Source organism: Pogona vitticeps, chromosome 3, assembly GCF_051106095.1.
Source record: "Pogona vitticeps strain Pit_001003342236 chromosome 3, PviZW2.1, whole genome shotgun sequence".
Lineage (NCBI taxonomy): Eukaryota > Metazoa > Chordata > Lepidosauria > Squamata > Agamidae > Pogona > Pogona vitticeps.
This window is the reverse complement of record NC_135785.1, coordinates 99,436,792-99,461,093: the sequence shown is the minus strand read 5'-3', so window position 1 is coordinate 99,461,093 and position 24,302 is coordinate 99,436,792. Positions and strand designations below refer to the sequence as shown.

The following is a 24,302-nucleotide window of genomic DNA, read 5'->3' as shown; positions in this document are numbered from 1 at the left end:
GTTTTTGCTGACTGTATAGAGCTTCTCCATCTTTGGCTGCAGAGAATATAATCAATCTGATTTCGATATTGCCCATCTGGTGATTTCCATGTATAGAGTCGCCTCTTGTGTTGTTGGAAAAGAGTGTTTGTGATGACCAGCTTATTCTCTTGACAAAACTCTATTAGCCTTTGTCCTGCTTCGTTCTGAACTCCAAGGCCAAACTTCCCTGTTGTTCCTTTTATCTCTTGGCTCCCTACTTTATTTATTTATTTATTTATTTATTTAATTTATATGCCGCCCACTCTACCCAAAGGTCTCTGGGCGGCTTACAACAATTAAAATTCAATGCAATAAAATAAAATGATTAAAATACAATTAAAATACAATTAAAATACAATTAAAATTGCCATCATTAAGACCCACAGTTAATGTTATTTCAATTAAAAGCCTTCTGGAACAGGAAGGTTTTGACCTGGCGCCGAAATATCATCAGTGTCGGCGCCAGGCGAATTTCAGTTGGGAGGGCGTTCCATAGTCTGGGGGCAGCTGCCGAGAAGGCCCTTTTTATCTACAAGCCATCCCTCTTACCTCCTTGAGGGATGGCTCTTTCAAAAGGGCCCCCTGGCTAGATCTTAACAGCCGGGTAGGCTCATATGGAAGGAGGCGGTCCTTCAAGTATCCAGGGCCCAAGCCGTTTAGGGCTTTATATGTCAAAACAAGCACTTTGAATTGGGCCCGGACAGCAACTGGTAACCAGTGTAAATTATACAGAATCGGCTTGATGTGCTCTCTGGCGGCCCCACCACTCACCAGCCGCGCAGCTCGATTCTGAACCAGTTGCAGTCGCCGGACTGTCTTCAAAGGCAGCCCCACGTAGAGCGCATTGCAATAATCAATACGAGATGTTACCAGTGCATGTGTAACTGTCATGAGACTCCACTCGTCCAGGTAGGGCCGTAGCTGGTATAATTTCCGCAGCTGAAGGAAGGCACCCCTGGCCACCGAGTCCACCTGAGCTTCCAAAGTTAGACTGGGGTCCAGGAGCACCCCCAGGCTGCGGACCCTGTCCCTTAGGGGGAGTGTAACCCCATTCAGGACAGGGAAGTGGCCCTCCAACCTGTCCGGCGAAGCACCCACTAACAGCACTTCCGTCTTGTCTGGATTGAGTTTCAATTTATTAACCCTCATCCAGTCCATTATCAGGTCCAGACACGAGTAACATCTGCCAGACATGGTAACATCTGCCATCCCCAGGCACTGGGTGAGAGACAGTGCCTGGGAGTATTTCTGGCCTGCACTCCCCTGCCCTTCAGGACCGGGACCCTGCTGCTGCTGGTGCTGCTGCTGCTTTGGGCAACCCCACCCCTTCCTCAACACCAGCCACCTGGCTGGGAGGGGAGGGAAGCTGTAAAAGCAAGAAGCCGGTGCCAGGGCCCTGCGAGAGCAACGTTCCTGTTGTCGGGGGAGTCGCTGGTAACATCTGCCGTCCCCAGGCACTGGGTGAGAGTCAGTGCCTGGGAGTATTTCTGGCCTGCACTCCCCTGCCTTTCAGGACCGGGACCCTGCTGCTGCTGCTGCTGCTGCTTTGGGCCACCCCACCCCTTCCTCAACACCAGCCACCTGGCTGGGAGGGGAGAAGGGGCATTAGAAGGGTGTGTGGGTTTGTTCTTGTTTGTTTGTTTTAACTGTTAGTATTACTAATTGCCATCAGGTTGCATAGAGACCCACAGTGGACCTGATGGAACAGGAAGGGGGGAGGGCGTTGGAGGGGGCAGCCATTGAGGTGGTGCTGGGTAGGGGAAGGAATGGTGGTGGGGGTAGAACATGCCCGCGTAGGAGAAGAGAGGTTAGATATCTTACATCTATCCCCTCTTCTAGTCCTACCTCCAACCAAATGGTATCAGGCGACCATATCAGCAAACCCTCGAGCCACACGGTGCTGTTGATGAACGCCAGGTCAGTACAAAATAAAACTGCCCTCATCCATGATGTAATTCTGGATGAGGGTGCTGACCTGGCGTGCATTACTGAGACCTGGGTGGGAGAGGAAGGTGGTGTCCCCCTCTCCCAGCTGTGTCCTCCTGGGTACTCAGTCCAGCACCAGTGTCGCTCGGAGGGTCGGGGAGGGGGAGTTGCTATAGTCTATAGGAGTTCTATCTCCTTGACCAGGCTTCCTATCCCTTTGAGAGGAGGTCTTGAGGGCCTGTATTGTGTGTTGGGCTCACGAGACAGATTAGGGATTCTGTTGGTGTACCGCCCACCCTGCTGCGTACCAACAGTCTCCCTACCTGAGCTGACGGAGGCAGTCTTGGACCTGGTGTTGAGGACTCCCAGGCTGCTGGTGCTGGGGGACCTCAACATCCATGCTGAGGCTGCCTTGACTGGGGCGGCTCAGGACTTCATGGCCGCCATGACAACCATGGGACTGTCTCAATGTGTCATCGGCCCGACACATGAGAAGGGCCACACCTTGGACCTGGTTTTCACACTTACCTTTCCAACATCTGATAAGCATCTTGCTAGTATAATATGGCGCCTGATTCAGTCCCACATTCCATGTTTTCCTGGTTAGGAAAACCTGCTTCCACCACAGAATCGGTGAGTACAACAGAGGCATGTGGGGTTGGCTAGTCATGAAAAAAGAACTGGCAAGCCAGAAACACTTAGGAGACGAGGAGGTGCAGATCAACAGATGGCAATGGGAGGAGGTTTTGAGCCTTTGACTCAAAACATCAAGCTGTTTTTTCTTACCAAGAAAAATCCATCTTTAGGGAGGAAAGATCAGACACTGTTGCAAGGCAGCCTGAATATTATTTCAACTATATAACCTTTTAAAATATCTTGGAAGCATATTTCAGTTTTTTAAAGGTCAAAATATTCTCAGTTTATACAAAGCCACAAAACATTAGAAACTGCTCCATAGGAAAGCACTAAATAGGAAAGCTGAAACCCCACACAATGCTGGGCAGCTCAAATCCATTTGACTTCAATTTAGTGTAAGTAGCACAAAGGAATTAAACTCTGCAGTTTTCATCTGTTGGAAAACTCTTATTTCACACCTAGGATTTTTAGATATAACTTGCCAAAAAGGGGGGACACACCTCCCTCCCAAAAAACTTACTATTTTTAAATAAGAGGATTTAATTCATAAGCACTCAGGACACTATTGACCAACTTATCAAACCATTTATGGTCTGTATATATACTGTATATATGTTTGACAGCTGTTGTAGAGTTCTGTCATGTAATAAAACTGTTAGTGTTATACTCCAGACTGGGGTGTTGAAGAAAATCAGTTTTATTTTTGAATCATTCTCAAACTTAGCAAAGGCCTGCACAGATTGTCCCACTGGTTTAGAATTCCTACCATCGCTTTCCTGGGCCTGCTTCCCTTCTTCCTTTCCTCAGAATTCCACTTGGTTGATCTCAAAGAGACAATACGGTTCATAAACAATAAAAGTAAAGCTGAAAAAATCAAACAAAGCGCAGCATGTTATTACGAAAGGCCTTATTTGTTAAGATTTTGGCTAGAGGACCCAAAACATAATTGAATTTGGATTAATGCTTCTGAGATTTTAAAATAATTATTAAAGATCAATGTCCTGGTCCTGTCTGAGGAAAGCTGCCCAGCAAATAGTCTCTTCGATACGTGGTTCCTCCTCTGACCCTACTCACTCAAGAGGGAATCCAGTAGATATTTGTGTTTCAGCAAAAGCCCTGTTGTTGGCAACAAGACAATCTTCTCATTTATGCAATCCATTCATCTTCCAAGCAAATGCAGAGCACTGTGGGCATAGAGGTTCTATATTTTTAAACAGGATACTAGCCATTACTATATGTCAAGGGATGCTCTATGAGAAAAATGATGTGTTATTACGATTTACAGCCTTTTCCCTACTACTATTTTGTTGTTAATTCCTTCAAATTGGATCTTCTTGTAGATCAAATTAGTTTTTGCAACCTGGCTACTCCAAACTACTTTCGAAACATCTGGAACAATAAATCCCATAATTCCATTTCTGGCCAGGGATGCTAGGACTTGTAGTCTAACATTTCTGGAAAATGCCAGGCTTGAGAATGCCGATCAAAAGCACAGATCTACTGAGAATGCCTCTCTCAGCAATATGCCATCCTTCAAATATCATGGAGTGTTTGTCTCAACCAAGGAAAGGTTAAGAAAGAGTCATACTGTATCTGTACTGTACTCCTGTTACAGGCCCGTGATCCAGTGCCATTATGAAGTGAGTGCAGCCTAAGTGACTACAAAGACCAGTGGGGGATTCAACAGTGAAGAATACTTACTTGGAAATATTTTGAGTGTTTCTGAGTATGTACAAAATATTTTCTGTACTATTGAATAGGTGCACACTCTGCCTCCACATTTGTATGGTCATTGGTCCAGTTTTTTGCCAGACCGTCCTCCATTTCAGCCTTTGCCCTGCCATTGGTTCAGCAGTATGCCCATCCAGACCAGACAAAGGAAAGGCTGAGATGTGTGACTGTAAAAATGAAAAGAAGCAACCTGCTGCCAGTTGGTCCCCCAATGCCAGGCAGGAACAGTAAGAGCCAGAAGTTGAGGATGACGACAGCAGTATGGGCAGCAGCAGCAGCTTTGACTTGCGGCCAGTTGCCACAACACCATTGGAGCAGTGGCTACTATGAGCTCAGACTTTCAAAGCCAAAGCATTGTGGGAGAGATGGTCTCCCACAATGCCTTAGTGTCAGGATCTGGCCCACACGGCCCTAGCAGCTGCAGGATTGGGGCCAGTCTGACCCAGGAATGTCCTGGTGTAGCAGCTGCTGAGCCACTCATGAGGCTCACCTGAAAGCCTAGAGGGAAGCCCTATTTAAGGAGTGGTTCTCCCTCCCTTTTTAAAAAGTTAGGTTCTTCTCCATTAAGTGTTATTTATAAATTATTATAATAATAAACTATGGGGATAATTTGTATACTATTGTAAACCATTAGAACAGATTGGCTACTGTATTTTTCTGTGTATAAGACACCCCATGTATAAGATTCCCCCCATTTTCTAACCCAATATTTCTTTCTTCAGAAGAAAGTGGAGGGGGGAAGCTTTGATCCCTCCCCCCTCCTTACTTCCTGTATAAGACAACCCTCAAATTTTAATCTAAATATTTTAGACAAAAGTATTATCTTATACACAGTGTAGTCATAAATATTTGGTACACATTAACAATGGAGCATCAAAACATGTTGAGTCTTGCTCATTCATTAATAATTCCTTCTTTACACGCTTCTGAACAACATTCTTCTTAATTAACTTTTTTTCCCTTAAGATGTTTAAGGGAAAACCCTTAAGGGAAAATTAGTATTTAATTAGCATTTATATGACCAATTTGAACGAATGGCTTCCCTGGGCGTTCTATCTCCAGGTCCCTGGTGGTCCGCAACTTATTTTTCTCTGGGAATGGGAATGTATATCTTTAACTGAAGAGCTACTTACATTGGCTTCTTATTCTCACTCTCAATTCAAAGTGAACTTAGGGTGATAAGCTTCAGAAATTCAGGAAGTTTAGACTGCAGGGAGCAAATGAGGTGCATATACCAGGAGCACTTTCTTGGATGTTCATGCTACAATCTTCCATAACTCTTTGCCTCTATCCTAGGCAGTGGCATTGTGGTAAATTTGGAGGTGCTGGTGCTCATGGTGACAAAGCCCCATCACCACCACAAGGAGGTTCCAAAAATGCAGACAGCTGGATCAGCCCATACCAACAAATGAAGAAGAAGGTTTGGACTTAAGAGATGATAACACTTAATTGCCCATTAAAATCAAACCACTAAGGGTGTACACTTCTGTGGTTTTGGTGGACTGCAGGTTCTAGAATTCTTCAAGAATTCCATAGACAGAATTCTGGGGATTGCAGCCCACACACCCACATCTCTATTTATTTATTTATTTATTTATTGGATTTATATACCGCCCCATAGCGCTACAAGCACTCTCCGGGCGGTTTACAATTTTAATTATAAAGGCTACACATTGCCCCCCCAGCAAGCTGGGTACTCATTTTACCGACCTCGGAAGGATGGAAGGCTGAGTCAACCTTGAGCCGGCTACCTGGGATTTGAACCCCAGGTCGTGAGCACAGTTTTAGCTGCAGTACAGCGTTTTAACCACTGCGCCACGAGGCTCTTAATCTCTAGATTTCACCCCCCGAAAGAAGGGCTTTCTAGTTATCTACCTCTGATACCAAGTTCTTTTTCTTTTTTTTTTCTCCCTCTCTCCCCCCTGCTATAGTGTTTCCTGGGTGTCTTAGTTCTTTAGGGGTGCCCTCTATAAAGGCTAATGGAGACTGAGACATCAACTCCCAGCATCTTCCAACCTATATCAGCAAAACCTCCCCGCCATCACATGACTGATGGGTTGGGGAGAGGCCCTCCTGGGCAAGGAGGACACTGGGAGAGGTAGCCTTAATTCCTATTAGGTTCTATACAAGGTACCTCCCAAATAATTATGATTTCCAGGAAGCACTATGGCAAGAAGGGGAAAGGGGGGGAAATGTACATGAGGTAAATTGCCCAAAAGCCCTTTTCTGGGGGAGTGAGGTGAAATCTAGAGGTTCACAAATTTCGGTCTGTGTACTGCAAATCATGGGAATGGTTGACAGTCAGATTCCAGAAGATCTCCTGTATGGAGAATTAGTGCAAGGAAACACCCCAGAGGGAGACTACAGCTGCGATACAAGGATATCTGCAAGTGGGATCTGAAGGCCTTAGGAATGGACCTCAACAGATGGGAAACCTTGACATCTGAGGGTTCAGCCTGGAAGCAGGCAGTGCGGCGTGGCCTCTCCCAATATGAAGAGACCCTTGTCCAGCTGGCCGAGGCAAAGAGGCAATCCCAAAATCAGCAAAATCAGGGAGCTGGACAGGAGACAGATCGCATTTGTCTTCAGTGTGGAAGAGATTGTCACTCTCGTATTGGCCTTCTCAGCCACACTAGACGATGTTCCAAGACCTCTATTCAGAGCATGTTACCATAATCTCTCAATACTGAAGGATGCCTACTAGCTGCAATTCCCTGAATTCTGACTAGTGAATTCTTGGAGAGTTTTGAGAGTTGCAGTCCAAAAATATTAAAGATCATGCCCCTGCAAACCTCCTTAAGCCTGAGAGAAAGTAGAGAAAGCTTTTTATAATGAGTATGTGGAGAGGTGGATCTTTCAAAATGGGTGCTATAACTTGGAAATCTAATAAGAAGCCTCTGCAACTGATTTTGATCCCTGTTATCTATCTCTATTTTAGAACAATTAATTACATTGACCAAATCTACAAGAGATCTGCCCAACCCACGAGATCCTCCCTGGCTATGCTCCTCCTTATTACCACTCCAAGGGAGGCCTGGAAGTCTTCTACAAGTAGCCGAGCCTTCTTCACAGGGGTACCAACTCTATGGGAGCAGCTTCCAGTGGAGCTATGTCTGGCCCCCTCCCCACTAACATGCAGGAGGCAGCTTAAAATAATAATATAATTTATTGTCATTGTAAGTATATACACAGTATACCATACAACGAAATTCACAGAAAAACACTGCTTTTCATTCCTATAATGACCCTGCCTGATGCTGCACCTCTGTTTTCCCTCTTCTAGAGGAAAGTGCAAAACTATTATTGCTGTTCTAATGGTTCTGGGTTTTCAGTTTCACACTTTTTTTGTTATCAGTCTGATATTCTACTTCTTGTGAACCACCCAGAGTAGTGCATTACACTAATGGGGTGGCATATAAAGCTAATAAAAGAAATGGAAACCTGAAGACCCACGTTTACCCTTTCAGCTTCTTGAAACAGCTGCAAATTTGTCTCTCTTTCTCTGCCCATTTCCCATGGAGTTTTGCAAGCATTTGTTAAACATTCTTACATTGCGCGCCAAACCCACCAAGAATGTTCTTCAGGCGGCCAGGTACAATACTGTAGTGTTAACAAAACACAAGATATATTATTTATTATACTTGGACTCACCCAAAAGCCAGCTCACTACACTAATTCTTAATGTTGGGGGAGGAGGACACCTCAGCTTTTGGGGCACTCGTGGTGAATATGTGATAGTCATTTCCTCCTTCTTTTGATTCCCTCTTAACAAAGACTGGTTCGCCTTCAACTATTGAAAGGTAACCGCAAATGCATCACAGAATGACCTTTTGTGGACATAACCTGGCAGGAAAGCACACTGGTTGCGAAAGGCTTCTTGTCAGCACCAAGGTTTTCTCCCGCTTCATTCTTCAGTTTGGCAGGCCAGCCGTTTTGCCAGAGTTCCTTCTTTCATCGTTGACAGCAGAGCAGCAAACACACAAAGACATTTGCACCAAGGCCTTGAAAGATCACTCCAAGAGAAACAAACCTACCTCTTATAGTGCTGAAAGCTAAATTGGCTGGGCCACAGTGTTGTTTTTAGAACAAAGTGCTTACCTCAAATCATTAGTTGTTCTAGTCTTCATAGAAAGCTGACCAAGAACAAATTCTCCTGGGGGAAGTTCCGCTGATTTATAATTTACGGTCAGCACTTAGCTGGCTGCCATATTTTTTTTGTGGCTGAGAGAAAAAAAATCTTCAGATTCAATTGCCTCAGTTGCTGATTATCTGACTTCTCTTACTTAAGACGCCTTAGCCAGTATCCTATTGCTGGTCCCGATCCAGAGTAGATTCACTGAACCAATGAGTGAATCATAAGTCAACATCTAAGTAAATCCCATTGAGTCAATGGGTCTACTTTGGATAGAACTAGCGACAGATACTGGCCCTTGATGTTCATGTTCATTTCATGATTTATGCCCTGTTTCTGTTAAACTATTGGTTACTTGCAGACTCGATGATGACTCTGTTTGCTTTCAGCAAATGTTCTGATTACACAGCAAGGATGTTGCATGGAACTTTTAAGTGCCCATTCAAATGTCATACGGGTGGGGAGAGAATACAAGATGTAATCCTCCTATAAATTCAAATTTACTTTCAACAATTAGAAGCCAAAACTGGGAGTTCAAGCCATTTTCAAATACTTGTGAATGACACTTTTATGTCTCTAGTTCTCACTATAGTAACCTTATGAGGGCAGAATGGTTTGTTTCGTCCTTATAGTATTTCAACAGGAAGATTTTTCCCTCCCAGTAGGGTGGTTTGCCACTCCAATGTTTTCTATGCCAAGGTAGTGACTTTGTTTCTACAGTAATGGCATCAAGATCTAACCAGATCAATAAAGCATGTGAAAAACTCTACAAGGAAGGGAAATCTATCTATAAAACAAGCTTTTGTTCACACCAGAGAAAAGAGCAGAGTGGTACCTATGGGAGATACCAGATGGATTGGAAGAAGAACTTGTCAGATTCAGTACTGCAAGAAATAGCAATGGCTATCTCTTTGGACAGCTTTCAAAGAGGGCTAGATAAACCCATACAGGATGGAGGTACTAGACATGGCTAGTATGTCTTCCCCCTATGAAAAGAACATTGTGCCCCTGTATTTGGTGAAGTCAAGACAGAGTGTGCTGTTATACTTATTTTTTGCTTGTGGGCTTCCCATGGGCAACTGTTCTGTGAGAAGGGAATGTTGGAACAAACAGCGCTTCAGTGGGATTCCACAGGGCTCTCCCTAAGTTCTTATCTGCATCAGTTACATCAGGGTTTCTCAAAATGGCTCTGTCTTTTGTTATTTGGATGGGGATATGCATTCAAATGGAATAGGAGGAGTGTCATTAAATTGCAGATTCCAGCTTGGAGCATTTTGAAAGTTGTCATACAAAAAAGTATGTTTTCTAACCTCTGACATTTGTCTCCATGGCTCTTCCTTCTCTAGAAGACCACATTAAAACATTTGAAGCCTTTTGCACTTCTCCTTCTGGCCTGAACAAGACAGCCTTATTCCTTTTGGCTGTTCCCAAACTGGCGTATTACATAAACAATGCATGTCAAGCAGTACAGGCATTTTCCCCTTATACAGTAATTCTCAAGGGGCAGGAAGCCTTGTTCCCACAGTTATGTGTCAGAGCCAAAAAAGTAAAGAAGTATTTTGATTATCTAAGGGAAGCTATGAATAGACATGGAATCTCTGTCCAGCTCCCTTGTGCTCTGTTGGATGTTATTTGCCTGGTTAGTGTACGAGACAAAGCATTTGGCTGATGGACTGTTAGAATGAATTTCTTTGAAGCTGAATACAAACAGGTTTAAGGGAGAATGCTCCATTCTAATGTTTCCATCAAATGCATATGACTCTTCTCTGCTGAACACATCACAAACAGAACAGATGAAATTCAAATCAGTGTCTCTTTCATTCTTGAAAAGCACAACAAACCAGTTCTGGTCTACAACATTTGGTCTCTTAAGGCGAAGAAGAAAATGTGCACTCATTCTCTTCTGTGCACCAAAGCTGGCAAGACTTACTTTTTCTTTGTCATTAATAATGGAAGATCATCTTCCACCATCTCTGGAAGTAGCCTACTAATTTAGGGGATTTAGGGCCTCCCAGATGACAGTCAACTATGTCCTCTGACACCTCTGCCTTGTGGGACAGCCATTTCCCTCTGCCTGCCAGCTGGTTTGGCCCTGCTGCAGACTCTGGTGGTACCGTGGAGTGGAAGTTAGGGAAGGGGGTGAGCTTTCAAAACTCTGCCAGTGCCTGTTAGCCATGATTGCTCATTGTACAGAGGCAGACTGAACATTGCTGTGGCTGAGGAGAAACAGCACTGGGAGGATAAAGCCAACATCAGAAGGCATTTAATGCACCATTGCTAGAAAAAGCTAGAAAGATCAGCCTTCCCCAAAACATTTGTTTCCAAGCTGTAAGCCCTCCAGCTGCTCTTGGACTAGACCTCCCATGATCCCTGACTATGCCTTGCCCACTGGCCGCATCTAGTTCATTGTGTCTCATCATCATCAGCCAGCACAGCCCATAGAATGAAGGAAGGCACAAGCCAGCAACATCTGGTGGATCACAGGTTCCGATCCAGACACAGTATCTTGTTTAAACTGAGCACCCTGACCTACTAATGCACTATCAGGAATACATAACTTAAACAAGTATTGCACTACTAAGATGCTAATGTCATACATTGTATGTAGTGACTGAAATGTAAATGGTACATTAGGTGTGTTCAGTGGGTTTGAAATACCAGAACATTTGAAACATCAGAAACCAGAACTGTTGGTTAATTCATTTCCCCTGGTAACCAGGACTTCAGTGCCATGTAGAACTCCTTGTTTCTCTCCACAACTAGCAGAAGCAAAAGAAAAGGAAGCATGCAGAAACTGTTGACTTGCATGGTTCACACGAACGGCTGAATTCTGTTGTTATCATACCAGAATAGGACTAAGATTTTTGATTTTATTTAGCACAGCATAAAATACAAGTCTGAGAGTAGCACTACCAGACTAGACTAAAGGGCTGTGAGGCAGCCTCTTTGTTACTCTGTAGTCTTATTGTAACACAGTCTTGAGAAAAGTGTTCCATTGTTAAGTTCTAAGTACTGTATGCTGAAAACATTACGATCATTCTAATCTTGAAGAGTTAGTGGAGAGTGCCAAACACTTCAAAAACAACGGTATAACTATAAAGTCTTGCGAAGATTTGATAAACTTAAATTTGTTATTTTTGCTCCGCAACAGTTGATTATGTTGGGTGAAGTAAACAAGGAAGTATTCTATATAAAATAACATTATTGCAGTCTTCACAGACATTTACAGTGTCTTCCTAAATAAACTATTTTTCTAGCTTTGAAATTGTATACTCTCTGAATGCTAATGCTTATGTTCATCAACATGCACTGGATACAGAAGTTGGAATTTTGCTATCCAATTAACTTGATAGATGTCAATCTGATGCCAATGAAACTGTGGATCCTTGCCCAGGGCAAATAGATGTAGGCAATGAAGTGTGTCTAAAGGTGATTGGAGCCATCAGCATTCACTTTGTTCTGACTCAATGTCACACTACAGGGATGAAGAAACATTGATTCTCCATATCTTTTGGACTTCTACTCCTAGAAATCTCAGTCAGTATTTCCAGTTGCAACTTAATGCTAAATTGTAGCATAGAACATCTGGAAGGTCAAATGTTCCCCAATTTATTTCACAGTGGTTATCAGTGATTTTTTCCCCTACTTAAATGTTCTCTTTCTGTTTCTTTAGTTATTATTATTTGGATAATTTCCCCTTTGAGTCATCTGATCGTGGATTTGGGGGGCGTTCCTTCTCTTTCATTTTTTCTTGTCATCAGGGGTCACTAATGGCCTGAGAGAGGTGCACGCTGAAATGGCAGGTTGATACACACATACACACAAGCACACACACAAAGGCAACATACTGTAGGTACTGCTTGTATTGCTAATCCTGATACATTTTCACTCTTCTCTATTGTAAAAATGCACCTTTTTGAATTTTGACTATTATGATCAGCTTGCCTAGGCTGTGATGATTTTCCATCTTCATTGCTGGCAATATTTTACTTTCTAACCTTCCTACCTCAAATCTTCAATCTCTATTCAGAATTCTGCTGACTTCGGAATCTGTATGGGACCATTGCTACATAGCATCTCAGTGGACAGAAAAAGGATATTTGAGGAGAAAATGCAATGCTGCAGGAAAGCCAGTCCATCATGTTAGACTATTAATTTGACTCATTATCTGGCGACACGCATGAGTCTGCCAGGGGAAGGTCAATAGAAAGTTTATGAAACTTGGAATGCAATTAAGTCTCTTAGGACTACACAGTTGGGAGGCAGCAGCGGTTTCTGTGGCAACCAAAGGGCTTAGGCCTAGTAACAGCAGATTAAATTGAAGAGAGATGAGTAGATTAAAAATAGTTTTTGTCTTCCATTTCTCTGTCTCTTAACAGGGTATGGATCAAAAATTGAAAACAAAGGCTTCAGCCTAATTCATGGTTTACATGCCATGAGGTCTGTGCAGAGAAACTACTGTACTAGATTCCAGCCACTGCCTGTAATACGCAAGACTTTGGAAATGCCTATCAAGAGATAGTTGAAACAACAAACAAATCACAACCCATGAAAATCCAGGGATGCTTGTGTGTTTTCATTTTGTTTGTACCCCTCCTACGTTCATTGACCAGGATCCTCTTGCTAGTTCCAACCAGAATAGACCCATTGAGTCAGTGGGAGTGTGTCACCCTTGAACAGTTGATGTGTCTACTGTCTAGTTAAGACTAGAAATAGGATACTGGCCATTCTCTCTGTTCACACATTACAAACTACTGCTGCCCTCACATCCTGAGAAAAGCAGCTCCCAACACCATTGCCAAGGCCAGCCCTACCACCAGCGAGAGACAGACAGCAGATTTGGGTTGCCATGAAAGGGCAGCAAATAGACAAATAGATTTGTTATTGTTAAATATTTTACTGATAAGGATGGGAACAGTTGTTTCTGGGATTTTCTATTTTCATGTTTCAAACAAATGTTCCAGGTATGAGGTCCGGAGACCTCAATTTGGATGGGCCTTTGTTGTTCAGCTTTGGGAGGAAGTCTTTGGGCTAGCCTTGTTTGTAGACAGCCCATACTTGGTGGGATTCCCTCTCCCTAGGAGATGGAGTGTAAGCACCATGTCAAAGGATATAGGCAGCCTGTTATTAGAAGCTGATGACAATTCTACAGACACATGTACCTGCGCAATCCGTCTTGCAGACAAAGCCTGGCTTACCTCTCAATGACCAATCACAAAATAATGCACGCTAATTTGTAAAATACTGGAGATGAGAAAGCTCAAGCAATGACAATCAGATATCTTTCAGCACTTATGGAATTCCTGCTTCTAACAACATGCTGTCTGTACTGCATAATTTTAGCCAGAGCAAGTGCTGAAGTCAAAAGAGGACAGCACTCTTTAGCATCTAGGCTTGTCATCTGGGAACTTTCAGGACTCATTCTCTCCCACTATTCCCAGGTCACAAATGGTAGAAATCAAGCATTAGTTAGAAGGGATGGGGTGCTTGCTTAGGTAGAATCCAAAGGCCCTCTCTGTTCCAAGGAAACTGAGGTGCAGATATGCTTTATGCAGGGTTAAATAATGACTCCAGGGGGGAAAAAGTGTAATGCCAAGGAACAGTGATGTGGTTCAGCTGATAACAGTTAATAACAATGCTACTGAACAATTTGTTAACAAGGCAGTGGCTCTGCGAGCTGAAAAGATTTTGTTGTTGTTTTGAATGCTGTATTCAAAAGTGAGGTTGAGTGCAGGTCAACCAGGTGTGTGGCTGTATCAACGATCCTACCTCAATTTCTTGTTCTCCTCCCAACATCTGCAAGTTCATGTAGACTGATCTCTTTTAAGGTGCAGTATGGATCTCTTTTGAGGCCATCTTCATCCACAAGGAGAAATGAGGTGGTGGCCGCAGCTAGTATGCCATGCAACAATGCTCAGCTGGCATTTCCCTATTGCCAGTTCATACATTTGTGGGTCATGTGAATCCCATGATCTGAACAGGGCAAATGTATTCTGCTACAGAGAACAAGAAAAAAGCCCTCACACTAGGCAAAAGAAGCATGTCTCTATACCTGTTTACACTACAAAGAAGAAAGAGACATAAGAATATAGAAAACCCCTGCTGGATTAGACCATCTAGTCCAGCATTCTGTTCTCAGAGTGATGAACCAGAAGCCTAGGAAAAGCCACAAGACCTGAGTCCTAATATTAGTTCTCAAAATTAAGAACATAACATTTGATTGCTTGATTACTGATACATTGCCTTCTGGATATTTTGATACTCAACACCTTGCATTTCTATTGTTTGGTTTCATGCTGTATGCCCTTTTACTCTCACTTCAGCATTTTAAAAGGACTTGGGAAGGGATGTTATGACATAAACAAAGATGTGTACGCATGCTTTGTTGACTAGGAGAAAGCTTTTGAAAAAGGCCAGCTCAGTGGACTGATGGATGCATTTGTTTTTTTTTTTAAAGAGGCTTGAATCTAGAGAATTCTAGAGAATAAAGATGAAAACATCTTTGGAGAAGCACTCGTTGATTCAAATGATGTTCTCATTGTCACTAGAAGAGTTGTCAAGGACACTGGAGAGTTTATCAACAACGTCTTATATGTAGACACTTAGTAGGTGACAATTTTGATGGGTCTTCAAAGGTTACTTGATCAATGAAGAGTACCGTAAACAATGAATGCAGTCTGAAAACGACTGTTAGCAAAATGAAAAGCTTAACTCTGCTTTTCATTTCCTAGTATTCTTAGAAGTAGTCTAGCTTTCCATACTGTCCAATATTAAGTAGGAACAAGAAACAAAAATTTGAATTCAGAGGTGTGAAGTGGATACAGTAGTTGTTTTTGAAGTTATTTTTTTCTGCGGTCTTGACTGATTGAGCTTGATTTCTGTATTGAAGCAAAAAGAAAAGAAAAATAAAAAAATTAATGTGAGCTTTCACGGTCAAATCCACTTCCTCAGAGAGGACTCAGATTAGAATACTGTATAGCAGTTAGTCTTTAAGGTGCCACAACAATTTAGTCTTTTTTCTTTTCTTTTCTTCTGCCTAATATGCAAGGATGTTGGCAAGTCTTTGGGTCTGGGTCCCGGATCTTTGGCACCAAGCCCCAAGTCCAAGTCTGTATTAAAAACAGGATTCTCCCCTCCCCCCCCCAAAAAAAGGGAGAGGTGGGCGGACTCTGAGTCAAGTACTAGTCATGAGAAAAAACCGAGTTGAGTCCAGACTGAGCCACTGGTGTGACTTAAGTCCAATTTGACATCAAGTCTCACAACTGAATTCCCCATCCCTGCTGATGTGCTAGTACAGACTAAGATGGCTACCTCTTCCGAAACTTCTATATTCAAGACATTATGACAAAGCAACGCCTCAGGAATTACTAAATGGATTTTTTTTACTGCATTTAGAAAGTGCAGCCCAGCTCATCATAATGACACATTCTAGACTTCTTTCTGAATTTTTTATATTCTTTGTGAAACCCTACTGAGGGTTTTTAAAAGGTGAAAAAAATGCCATGATTTACTTGGTTTGTTTTTATCTTTTCTGCTCAAATAACTTGTGTGCCTTCCTCCACAGCAAATCTAGGTTCTCCTTGGTGATTTGGCTTCTGGCTGTGCTTCCTGTTAGCAATTGATTATACAATGCTGTTTGAATGATTCATATATTTTAAATCCCAGACTGTTATTTTGAATTGAAAAACTACTCCACAGAGATTCTGGGAAGGAGGATGGCTTGTGATGTCACATGTGCTCAGTGAAACAGTGGCCTGTATTGCTCCTTCTGATTCAGACCGGTGAAACTGGTTTCTCCTGGGCTGGTTCTGCAAGAGAAGAGCTCATGGATGAAAACATGGTGGGTGTGGCTTTCCCGAATGGAGTGGGTCCTCTTCTTCTCAAAGCTTGGAAAAGTTAGAAGGGGGGGAGCAGTGCATTGGTATTACTCCTTGCTCACTAAGTGGAAAGCAACACAGTATTTATTTATTTATTTATTTATTTATTTATTTATTTATTTATTTATTTATTTATTTACTTACTTACTTACTTACTTACTTACTTACTTACTTACTTACTTACTTATACATACCCTTCCCATCTAGACCAATGGTCTACTCTGGGCGACATTACAAAATTTAAAAACAATAGAACCAATAAACATGCAAAAATCCAAAACGTGAAAATGTAAATATTAAGATACAGCAGAAGGGGAAGCCTGCCAAAATAGCCATGTCTTAAGTTTATTTCTAAAGACACCCAGAGAGGGAGCCAGGCGGATCTCTACGGGCAAGTTGTTCCAGAGGCAAGGGGCCACTGGCAAGAAGGCCCGGTTCCTCATTCTTTCCTTCCGGATCAGTGTTAGGCCCCTCAGTCGCCCAGCCTGGCTAGAACGAGTGTCTCTGGCTGTGACGTGTGCCATGACGTCGCCTGCCTGTCTTGGCTAAGGCTGGAGTTTCCTGGCCTATGGCAGGGCAGGAGGTGGGTCTAAAAGGGGTGGAGTTTGTGTATATAAGGGGGGTGTGCAAAGAGGGAAAAGGGTTGTTGTTGGGGAATGAGTGGGAGAGTGAGAGGGTTAGATATAGGTTAGGTAACTATGTGTTAAGTAACCAAGAACTGTGCAGGGTTAAGGTCTGAGAAATATAGTCTGACAAGTAATTCTTTTAATCAGTGATTTTCATTTTATTTTATGTATTCAATAAAACATCATTTTTATTTTTAAATCCACAATAAGTCTGAAGTGTCAGGTTTATGTGTGGTTGGTGGCAGCGAAGTACTGTGTGTGTGTGTGAAGGATCGTGACCTGTCATCTCTTGTGGTGACGTAGAAGGAGGTGGCAGTCGCGACACTGGCATAATGGGATGGGAGAAGGCGCTCTGCCAGATATCGAGGTCCTGAACTGTTTAGGGCTTCATAAGTAATCGTAAGAACTTTGAAATCAACGTGGAAATGTTTGGTGGATAGCCCAGCCAGCGTGGGGGAAATATGTAGCTGCCTCTTCACCCCAGTTATAAGTCTGGCCGCAGCATTTTGTATCATCTGACGTTTCTGCATCAATCTCAAAGGCAGCCCCACGTAGAGCGCATTACAGTAGTCTAATCTTGAGACTATGAGCGCATGGACTAAAGTGGTGAGCACCCCCACATCAAGATAGGGACGCAGCTGGGCTATCCACCAAAGGTGGAAGTGTGCAGGACGGACCACTCACGACACCTGGGTCTCCATGTTGAGCACTGGGTCCAGACGTACATTTTACTCGTTAGTAGCACATTGCTGTTCACTTTTTTACTTTTTTACAATAAAGTAAGCATTACTCAGTACCCCTCAAATGTTAACATAATTGACACTAAAACTATTTGAACCATCCTGGTGTCTCTCATTACCCTCCCTCCACCTGTAACAGGTAATAATATTATTTTTCCAAATCACTTCCAAAACTGGCTACTTTGCCCGACCTTGTGCTTTACTGTGCCAACTGGGGAAAATGGGAATTGTGATCTAACACATCTGGAAGGCACTGGATTGAGCAAAGCTGGTTGTACCTTAGCATTTTATTTTTTAAATGCCTTTGTATGAATATTTCTGGTTGGCATCCTGCCTCTTTAAACTTTGCTCCATGCTGCACTTCACTGTGAAGAGTCATTGCCTGTTTTTACCCACCTTTCCACACCTTGCTCACATTCTGATATGAGATGTTTGCCAAAATAAAATAGTGTAATAATCTTTATATTTTAGTTGGCTCTCTCCTTCAGTAAACTGCATATGCTTCCCATCCCCTTGTTCTTGTTGTTGCAAATATGAGATAATTAAACATCCTCAGAACAAAAGTTTGGCATCAGAATCAGACTGTCAAATTAAAACCTTGGTACCTTTTATACGGAAAATAAATTGTTCATTTTATTATGTTCTAGTCCTAGATGCCAAGAAGCTCAGAAGAACTGTGTCATTCTTGTGATCTTTGGCAAGCGGCTACTATACAGATGCAAGCTGCACACTTTATGGGAAAAGAAAACCTTATATGTGGGCTTTGCACCCAGATCTTTCCCAGGAATCCACCCAGATGTTAGGAATTGCACCAGTCCTAGTAAACAGAGCAAAGCTTCCTGAGGCGATCTAGAGATTGGGGAAAGTTTATGGGAGAGAAGCTGTTCCCACCGACATGCTAGGCCACGGCCAAGGAAGATTAGATTATTCTGAGAGGCATTTGGAGTAAGGAACAAATGGTTTTGGCTGTAGTAGTGTATATGTATACATGTATGTATATGTACATAGTTGGTTGGAGAGATTTTTCTATTTTATTAAAGATAGTGGGGGGGGGGAGGAAAAGTTCCAAAAGGTTCGGGGAAAAGGTTTCAAAAAAGCACTTGGGAGCAAAAAAAGACAATTGAGACAGATGATGAGGCAGTTAAGAGAACACCAGAACACATTAGAAAAAAATTAGTGTGTTGTCAGCATAGTTCTAAAGCATACACAGAGTGCATCCTTCCAGGCACACCATAAAAGGGCAGCCATTGAGCATAGGATCTCCTGAGAAGTAAGCAAAGCCAACTAAACTAACCCCCGAACCCCTTTTTATACATTAAACATTGCATTCTGGACTCTTCCAGACAGCCTGCCAATCAGACTTCGAGTTTCCTCAAATATTCATGAGGACAACAGCACTTTCTGCTCCCTCCCTTCACACAGCTGAAGTCATTTTCCAATTAGCACAGTACAGGAGAGCAAGCCAACTTGGCCTTGAAGGCCTCACTCACACAAGAGATAAACTGCAGGTCTTACTCCCCATTATTGGGCAAACACAGCCCTTCCTATTCCCAACAAGCTGTTCCCAGGCATGGACAGAGAAACCTGAATTTTTCAAGATAATTCCATGTTTCATGCTTCTGCATTTTCTCCATTTCTTCACAAGTGGTTTACTATTCCTCCAGCTTGCCTTAGGCCACACGGGCTATCTCTTCTGCGATACAGAAGTGGGGAATTGAACTCCCAAACTCTGGCTCCCAACCTCCTGAGCATTCTAAGTCAGAGCACTGTAACAACTCTGAATAAATCACACAAAAATTGCCTGTATTCCTGTGTACCTGAGCTTTTTCTGTGTGCAAGAAAAGGAGGGATACACTGTGGGAGGTTGGGGATTATTTTGGGAACGTTTAAATTCTTTTGTTCTTTTGAAAATTGTGCTGGAGAGATTAACTTTGCAATGCACTTTGAAAATGATCTGGTTTGACTTAGTCTTATCTCCTCCAATAACGTCACTCCACAGTCAGTGGCCTTCATAAAGAAAAAAGAAAAAAAATCACATTCAGGAGAACGTCAGCTTAACAGTTAATAGGGCCTGAGAAAAAAGAAAATGCTGCCGCAGTGGTATATAATGAAGAAGCCAGTTTTGATCTAGGTAGGCTAGCCTTGAAGCTGAGAAAGTGAAATTTGAGACATATAATAGCAATAATCTTAGAACTGCAGGGCGGGAAAGGACCCTGTGGATCATTGAGTCCAGTCCCTGTCAAGGAGGCACAGTGGGGAATTGAACTTTCAACCTCTGGCTCTGCAGCCAGATACCTAGTTCACTGAGCTACCCGGCAGTTCTATGTGAAAGAGCAAGAAATAGTGTTGGGACTTTGTTTCGTTTAGTCGTTCAGTCGTGTCCGACTCTTCGTGACCCCACGGACCAGAGCACGCCAGGCTCAGGTGTTGGGACTTGGTTTACTTCAAATTAAGACAACCATAAACTCCTGTTTCGGAGATCTAAGCTAGACATTAGAGGGACTGTGTCCCCCCCCCCATGACTAAACTTTTTTTCTCTTCTCACAATGTAATTTCCTCATAGTTCATTCTTAACTTCCCATGGCTATTACAAGGAAAGCACGATAAACACTAGATATGGGATAAGGAAAAACAGGTGCCATAACAATGGACACCTTTGACCAACTGAGGGAATACCACTCCCCAAAATATGAAAAATGTATTATCTAGCTCTATGTCAGGGGTGGAAAGCCAAGCCCTGGGGCTGCATGGAACCTCTCCACAGAGCTGTTTTTGCTGCCTCAGGGCCCCACCAAACACCTCTCCAAATGCTTTTTCTCAGGAGTTCCATTAAAAAAAATAGACTCCGGGACCTCCCTGCAGTATTTCATTCCAAAACATGTAATCATTTTTCAAAAATACATTTCCAGTTTCATTTTTCCCCCCTGCATTCTTGTGGTCTCTTCAGCTGGAGGTGACTTGAGAAGTTCCCAGTCCTTCACTCTCTTTAGCCCTATTCAAGCATTCTGATCTCTGTTTTAAATATTGTCCCATTTTATTATGCTAAAAACATGAGGGGGAGGGAACAAAAAAAAAAAGCTAAGAAGACCACACAGTAGAAAGAGAAGTAGAAGGACAAGAACCACAAAACTGATAGTAAGTTCTATAACGTGCTTCCAAATACCGAAAAATATACCCATACAAAACGTTGCCTGCAGAGATGTAACTAGCCATTTTGGTGCTCAGGATGAGGGCCCCAGTCTTTCATTAACTCCACCAAGAGCCATTCCAAGAAGGAGGAGGGAGTGAATGGGGTTTCCTCCCACAAGGAAGGAAGGAAGGAAGGAAGGAAGGAAGGAAGGAAGGAAGGAAGAAAGAAAGAAAGAAAGAAAGAAAGAAAGAAAGAAAGAGATGATGACAGCAGCAGAAGAATATGATAGAGAGTCTGTGCTAGGGTACTCTTTCCTCAATTGTTTATCTTACCTGCTTCTAGAACACCTGAACAGGATTACTGTCTTTTAAGATTATCACATCCCATTATTAAATTTTTAGGAAAGAAAGAGGGAAGGCTTTAGGAACAATGATGGTCTTCAAAGAAAAATAGTGTGTGGTGGCTTACCACCCAAGCCTCTTCCCCGCTCTGGTCCCTCTCAACATTGCCATGGAGCCCTGGAAGCATTACATTCCTTCAAGGAAATGCAGGTGCCCCTATCCCTGCCTTAAAACTAGCTCTGGTACTAACATCTGTTACGTATATATTTTTATTATTTATAAAGAAATAATGAGGAAAACAGGAGTGTACACATTTGCATCTCTTGACATGCTCCAAAAGATACACAAGGCATAAAAAAATAGGGCTGGGTGAAACATGTAGACGAGGAGTGCAGTGAAGTATGGAGCCATGGGTCAGCACGACTAACATGGACCCCAAACTAAGAAGGGTGATGTTTTTAAAAAAGAAAGAAAAGTAGAGAATGTTTCTTTTAAGGGCTGGTGGAAGGCACAGAGAATATAAAACAAACGTAGTGAAGGGAAAAGGTGCAAACGGATGCCACCTTTTGATATTTAAACAATATAATTAAACATTCAATGCAATCCTGGGCTTATCTGCCATGTCTGGACCCTCTCACACACACCCCATTGTGTTTTGCAGGATTTACTCTCCCTCCCAGATAGGTGCACATTGGACTGCAATTTTAAAATAAAAGCAGAAGATACCAGGAAGAGTATATATGCAAATTCACTATTACAGATTCCTCTACAAAAAAATCAAATGATAGAATGAAAGAAACAGGAAATTGAATAAAAGGCAAAAAGGAGGCAATCTGTAAAAAAGGATGTTTTGCCATCTCACCAAGCAAGGTGTTCCTGGTAAAAATGCAACAGGGGGGTTGAGAAAAGAATAGATGAATAATATTGTAGGTCGGATACTGATCATGAATCATTTATTATTATTATTATTATTATTATTATTATTATTATTATTATTATTATTATTATTATTATTAGAAAAATTGCTGAAAATCAATAGAAGCAGAAATAGAATCAAGAAAACTGGATTAAAAGAAGGGCTCATAGAAGAGTTGAGGCTGAAAATAGCTTCTGCACAATATCCGATCTGAGCATCCATCGCTTGAATCTGTAAACATATAAATGGATGCAATGTGCAGACCGGGAAATAATATAAAAATCTTGCTGGCTACTTTCAAACACTGCAAGAAAGGTTGTATACTGTACATGCCAGAAAGGGTGAAATGGCTAATACAGTAATAACATTTAAATATTTCTGAAGCTGGGAAAGTATAGGTTTCTTAGAAATTGATCTGGAGATGCCACATTAAATAAATAATCAGGATTTGAAGAACTCAGAGCTTCATTTTATTGTGTTTCTCCAAATTATCAACCCATCCATAACACTGTGATTTTATATTTTTTTTGCTTCCAAGGTGAAAATCTGTACACATTTTCTGAACCCTTTCCCCCACCCCCACCACAATGTTCTTGTTTATTTACACACTTTATGTGTGCTTATGTACACATTTTTCCTTTGACCAAATGTGTCGGTGAGACTATTGCAACTGTAACTGTTTTGGCTTGTTTCTGCTCTTAAAGTGTAAGAATGTTTTGAGGTGTATAAACTTCCTGCAAGCTTTGTAAACATGCAAATCTCTGAGATAAGGTGCATTTTATCCTTTAGTAAGTCCAAGAAAGTGAAAAATAGATGATTTTAGCAAAAATCTTGAACCCACTCAAAATTCTATCTTATTTTTATCCCAGATAAAAATAAGAGCTTCAGAGGGGGGGAAAAAGAGCTCCATCACAGAGACAAATAATGATTAACAGACACAAAGCTGTCATTAAAAATTAGAAGGCTACACATTTTTAAATAGATGTGTGGGGAAGCCTTGGAAGGAAGGGGAGGGAGGGAGAAAAGAGATAAAGAATATGTCTCACCTGTTAGAAAACTGGAGTGAGGGTTGGTTGTTGTGAGTTTTTCGGGCTCGTTGGCCATGTTCTGAAGGTTGTTCTTCCTAATGTTTCGCCAGTCTCTGTGGCCGGCATCTTCAGAGGACAGCACTCTGTGCTCTGGTGTAGTTGGCTTGGGAGTGGAGTGAGGGTGGGTTGCATGGAAGATGCTGCCAGTTTGGCCCCTTACCCTCAAAGCAGAAAGCAGCCATTGTTTTGCCTGAACCCCCTCCAATCCCACAGCCTTGACATCATCTGTGGCAATGAACTCCAAGAGTTCTTGTGTGTTGGATGAGGAAATATCATCCTCTGTCTGTCCTTAAAGCTTGTCCATTTCACTGGGTGACCAAGGCCAGCTTTGCTGTGGGACATAGTGAGGCGCCTACCTCAGGCAACAGTTCCTGAAGGTCGTAAAAGAAAATCAAGTGGTTATTTACCTTGTTGTTTAGTCGTTTATTTGTGTCCGACTCTTTATGACCTTGTGGACCAGAGCACACCAGGTCCTACTGTCTTCCACTGCCTCCCAGAGTTAGGTCAAATTCATGTTGGTCGCTTCGATGACACTGTCCAACCATCTCATCCTCTGTTGTCCCCTTCTCCTCCTGCCTTCAGACTTTCCCAACATCAGGGTCTTTTCCAAGGAGTCTTCTCTTCTCATGAGATGGCCAAAGTATTGGAGCCTCAGGTTCAGGATCTCTCCTTCCAGTGAGCACTCAGGGGTCATTTCCTTCAGAATGGATAGGTTTGTTCTCTTTGCAGTCCAGGGGACTCTCAAGCGTCTCCTCCAGCACCACAACTCAAAAGCATTTACCTAGTTATTTTATTTTTCTTGCCATAGATAGGAACAGAGGTTTGTCAGATCTTCTGTTTCAGGTGCCAAGAACACAAGGATGTTTTAATAAAAGAATCCCTTTGGCTTTGGTATGGTTTGGTGGTCAGGAATGCAAAGTGTCAGCCTTACACACACACACACACACACACACACACACACACACACACACACACACACACACACACACACACACACACACACACACACACACACACCCCAAAAAGCTGAAAAGAAGTTGCCTGCAGATGCAGCAGTATGTGTGGAAATAAGAAATGTGTCCCATGGGGGAGACCAATGCCATGGGTTATGTTGAAAAATTACAGTCTTGAAGGCTTC

General features: G+C 42.4%; 1 long non-coding RNA gene across 1 annotated transcript; it reads left to right on the top strand.

The window, feature by feature from the left end:
* Nucleotides 1–2,491: 2,491 nt before the first annotated feature.
* LOC140705485 (uncharacterized) lies at nucleotides 2,492–16,562 on the top strand. The gene is made up of 4 exons (XR_012084875.2): nucleotides 2,492–2,580; nucleotides 4,199–4,309; nucleotides 5,611–5,734; nucleotides 7,253–16,562. It is a non-coding gene; the product is annotated as an uncharacterized LOC140705485 (long non-coding RNA).
* Nucleotides 16,563–24,302: the final 7,740 nt, after the last annotated feature.